We start from the raw sequence: 5,598 nt of genomic DNA, 5'->3' as shown, positions 1-5,598 counted from the left end.
AATTTGGTACATTAAAACATGCAGGGAGGGTACAGAAGAGACAGGGGAAGGTACAGATAAAGGCAGAAAAAGGAGAAAGAGAATGGATTTGAACACAGAAAAAGGATGGCAGGTGTGACAGGCAGGACAAATCCAAAGAATATATAAGGTGGAAAAATGCATCTCTGGCACTGTACTTTTGGTGTTTCTCCACAATGGCATGGTGTTTTTCTCTACTCTTGATGCAAATACAACACTGAACTTCTGTTGTTTGGTTTTTTTCCTCCTGTGTAAGATGTCCTTTATGCTGTGATGAGATCACTGGTGTATTAGTTCATTTTAATCTTTTCGGAAAGAATCCAGGAACTGTGGTGAGATCATGACTGCAGTAATGTCTAAAAGGATGGTTTTATGGAGGAAAGGAGAATTTTTCCTCTCATTTAGCAAAACTAACACAGTTTGTGGCTCTCAAGTGTGCCAGGCAAGTTAAGGTTTGCTTATTTTTGACTGTTGCATGTTTTTGCAAAAGGCAGCCTGCTTCATGCTCTTTTTTTTTTCCTGAAGTGTTGCATAAATCCAACAGAGGTTGCAGACAAAGCTCCCTGCTAAAGGAGTGCTGCATTTGAACAGTCATATTAGAAGCATCTTCACCCATGGTACCTCCCCAGTCATGCAGTCAAGTGAAAAGGTAAAAAAAACCTGATTCTTGTGATGACCTGAATGTCCTCACGTCAGACTTTCTGCATCATTCAGAAGGCAGATGCTGAACTGAGAATGTCCTAGTTCTCATCTCTGTGAAGGAGAAGAATCCTTGGGGCATCCCCTAGGGCCATTGTATCACTAGGAAGCATTTGTGCCTCATTGATCAATGGAGTGATGCCAGGCAGGAGTTTGGACTGTGACATTCCAGGGGGTGACAGTGACTCAGAAGTGCCAAACTTCCACTGTTACTCTGATTTTACCGCCAGTCTTTTCCACTCTTTGTTTGCTAAGTGAAGTGGCAAGACTTAATGATATAATTCTGAAAGGTCTCTGGATGGGTTTAGTACTGGAAAGAATTATGTAGACAGATGGAATCATGTGCCTCGCTTTACCATGGCCAATGTATTGTATTTTAATGTGTTCTAATGAACTTAAAAATGACTCCCCAGTGTGCTTGCTGCCTGGGTCAGAGGGGTTATTTTGAGTTTGCAGTCTTCCTGGATTCTTGAGAGAATTCCCTCTGGATTTGTTGGGTCAACAACAAAGTGGTGATAACAAATATGCTGCTGCTTTTATCCAGTGCTTTGCTTTCTCCCTCTTTGCAAGGCAGACTTGTGCATGCTACCAGTGACACTGCTCCTGCTTTAACAACTTCAGGCCATTAGTGACATGCAGAACAAAACCAGTTCTCCTTTCATACCCAGGGACCAAACTTCCTGGAGGATCTCTGTGACTCAGAGGATGCCACATGTTTAGTGTTGCTCCAAGAGTTTAAGAGCTTTAGTTACCCGGAGAGGAGAGGAAGATTAATGGCATTAATTGATAATGATAGGGAGGTGTGTGTTGTAAATCCCACCGCAAGCAAAGAGCCCACCTCTACGTACTACTAATATACATAACCAGAGAAAGGCTTCCTTAAGACTAATTAATAATGCTTTGTGGTCTGGCTCTCTAAGTCTGAATTGTCAGGGATTTCAGCAGGCTTAGAGAGGTGAGGAAATGGGTTAACATTGAATTGTTTAAAATTACAGGGGGTTAAATTGTTTAAAATGAGAAGCAGATAGGGTTTCCATGCCAGATTTGAGACATCTGTGCTCTTTTATTTGTATTAAAATTTCAGCTTGAGCTCACATTGCCATTCCACCCAGACTGCTTCCCAGACGAGCTAATTTGTCTACCTGTGTTCCATTTTAGGCCTTGGTTTTAATTTGAAGATGATTCCTGCTAATACCAAAGACTGGATAGGACATCCATTAAAAGTCTACACAGCAATTGAAATGGAAAATTCCAAAAGAAACCCTATTAGAGTTTTTCTCCATCAAATCAACATTACAGACTTCTTATGCATTTCTTAATTAGACATTGATATTAACTGGACTGTTGCATGATTTAAATCTAGCTCTTAATCTCAGCTATTCTATGCTGCTGTAGTTTTTATGACATCTAACTAGCGACTGCTTTATGCATTAATCTATCTGGAAAACCACCTTCACTTTTTTTTTGTCTTTTTTTAGAAGAATAAAGGCCCCAAGAAGGAAATGAAAGCTTTTGGGTTCAGCCATTAGTAATTTTCTGCTTAGTATTTGAAAAATTGCTTATTTTAATTGCTTCATAGAAGAAAAAGATATCAAAGCTAACGTTCTTTCTCTCCAAACTTTGTAATTATTTCTCTCAGACTCTTATTTGAAATGCCTTGAAAGGATTTTCATTGAAATGTAGATTTCTTCTCTTTCAAAAGTACTTTTATTCCCCCGTGCTTCTTTCCCTTTTTTTCTAGTGACTTCCTCTCTAGATTTAGAGCAAAATACACAGACTCCAATCTCTGGACACTGCAGCATGTGTCACACAGATGTCCCTTAAGTGCCACCTTCTTCAAAATTGACCTTTCTGTGGCCTAGAGACTGTGCTGACAATCACCCATAGGTCTTAGGGAGCCTAGTATCCTTGAGCTTCCCCCACAGACAGCTGAGAAGAGTCATAGCTGATAGAGGGTTTGCTGTATCATAGTCATACTGACTCTGAAAATTGCTGTGGGCTTTGCTTATTAGTATCACTACCAATGAGAGCCCAATGGAAAATTTCATAGATGTCAGTGAACTGAAGTCTGGGGCTTGTGATAAAGTCTAGGGACAGGTGAGCTTTGTATAGTTTTGGGTTCTACTTCCAGCAGTAGAAATCCTGAATATCCTAATGCAGGGAGGAATTTGCTAACCAAACCCTGTAGTTAATTCTGTATTGTATTTAAACATCAACAGCACAAAGCTTCAGGATCAGGTTGACCTCATCAGTAATCCTGGATACCAATACAGCAATAGTAGCAAGAAGTTCTTTATTTCACCTATACATTTTCAGGGAACATTATTTACTAATAGATTATGATCTGGTCAAAATGATCTATACATTCATTACATCTGGAGTGGGCTTTCATAACTCACAGTATCTAAGAATGAGGCAAAACTCACATTTGTTTATAGTGCAGCAATTCTGCTCAGCAAAAAAAGGCACTGAGAAAATACTGTCCTAAGCACCTTGTGATCTGCCCAGAGTCCCAGGTGATTTCTCATGCCAGCTCAAAAACATCTCTGAGAGCCTCAGAAGGCTGGGGAGCTGGCTACCTCAGAGACTCCTCAAAATAACTGCTGATCTCCCTGCAAATAACTGGCCCCTCAAGCCCAGTGCAGTCAAGGCTAAGGTGATCTCATAGGGGGAATCTTCACAGCAGAATAAAACATTTTGAGAAGATTGCAATGAAGCTAAAGCATTCTCAGCATCAGATTTTACATGTATTTTTTGCAATAACACAAAAGAAAGGAAGAGAACAAGAAAATGAGTTGGGGAAGATGGAGGGAAAGATGGTCTATTAAGCAAAGCTACTTTTTTACTCTCTGAATTTACAGTCCTGATAGACATCTTTGTTCAAAATTACTCATTTTTTTATATTCGGATTCTATGGTTTTCAATACTAGGCCCTAGATCTGTCTGGACAGATTACCCTCTTATTCCCACAGTGAAACTTAATTATCCTTTTTATGTCTTCAGATACTTTCAGTCATTTCCTGAACTGTTTCTGGGACAGAGAGCAGCTGATGGGTCAGTCAGTAAAGTTACTGTGCACCTCTGCTGGCCACACATTTTTGAAGGCAGAAGCCCTTTGGCCCCAGGTCTCCTCAGAAAGATTTTGAGCACTGGTACTTTACTCACATTTCCTTTTGCTGAGATTTATTTGACTAGGCAGAGACTTGCCATTTTCTCAGCACCTCTCCGTGTATTACTTGGAAGCCTCTGAAGGTGAGTAACTCACCTGGAATCTGCAGAAGGATATTTGAATGATTCACCTCTGAGATGAGAATAGCCCCTCATGAAATCCAGGCTGGAAATAACTGCCTGGTTTAAAACACACCTTCCTGTATCACTGCTGTTGCAGCAGGAAGGAATGTGTCTGAGTAGTTAAAGTCCAAATGACTAAATAAATTTTTTCAAAGCAGCAGTAGTAACACAGAGCATGTCATTGAGTGGTTCTCAGGCTTCAGGACACTTCATTAATTTCATCTGCAAATAAATCTATAATACACTTTATCTGTTAGCGCTACATTCTATGTCTGGGCAAAACTACCAAAGAGTTAAAGCACAAGTAAAAATGGGGAAGTTGCATAAGAGAAAATTGTAATCAGTATCCATTCAGTCTTTGAGAGTCTATTTTTAGCTCTTCTTATTTTTGTAAAAATTATTTTTGTTTCTGTTATTCAAATAAGAAAGCTGAGGGATATTACAATAAATTAAAATGTAAATAGTCTTAAGAATATCACCCAGTTTGTCAGGAAGTAGAGACACAGCACAACTGATATGGGTTATGGAACCCTTTATGAATGAAATGCTAAATCCCAAAGGGCTGACCTGGTAAAATAATTTAATATATAAACAGAGCAGGTGTTGCTGTGGTACACAGGTGTGCTGTGTTGGATTGAACAAGTAGTGGTCACACTCACAGCTAGGCTGAGATTAACAACAAACTTTGTACTGACTTTGCATGTTGTGTAAAATCCAAACTGAACAAAAATCCACTTACCCTGGCATAGTATTCATATTTCAGTGGCACATCTGCATGAAAGTTTCTTCACCCAAATCCAACCTGTGGGCCCAGCCTGAAAGCAGAGAACAGGTTGGCACAGCATCCGTGAGACCGCACAGTCTGACACACCACAACCAGACACCGAGGTGGTTTTGTGGAATAAAACACAAGTTTCCCTGTCACGCCCAACCTGCATTTTTTCCTGATGAGTTTGTCGCTCTTAATCTCCACAAGCCTGAGAGAACAGATAATCAGTTTTCTATAAATACAATATAAATACAATAAATAGTGCTTCAAAGGACATGGTATTTAATTTGATTCATCGTTTCAGTGAATCAAAATAAAGGTAAAAAGAAAAGAAGTCTAAAGCAAGGAGCAGCAACATCCCAGGATAGTTTCAGGCTGAGTGCCCATTTCTGCTGCTGGTGGGTCCTGCCATCTTAGACCAGTGACTTCAACCTTCAGCCTGGGTGCATTTATCTGCCTCCATAAAGCAGAGGGTTAGCACCTTTTATAGAGATTTTACAGTGCAGGGTACGGCACAGGCTGTTCTGTGCAGGGCAATAAACTAGGTCCTGATCTCATCTGTGCCCTCACTCCGTGTGACTGAAAAAAGAGTGATAAAAAATAATAATAAGCCCTGAATAATTATGTATTGTCTTTATAGTGAATCAGGCCTTGAGCATTGTGAGCTCTCCACTGGGAGAAGTCCCATTTAAAAAATCTCCCTGGCATAAAAATGAATCGGATCCTGTCACATGAATGGCCTGCATTTACTATTCTTTCCACTTACCTTCTGGTCGTTCATTTTCTCAGTTGACTTGTGCCTGTTCCCTGGTTGTCAGCAG

Source organism: Chaetura pelagica, unplaced genomic scaffold, assembly GCF_000747805.2.
Source record: "Chaetura pelagica isolate M959 unplaced genomic scaffold, ChaPel_1.0 scaffold453, whole genome shotgun sequence".
NCBI classification, from domain to species: Eukaryota; Metazoa; Chordata; class Aves; order Apodiformes; family Apodidae; genus Chaetura; species Chaetura pelagica.
The sequence above is the reverse complement of the archived record's forward strand: the minus strand, read 5'-3'. Positions refer to the sequence as shown.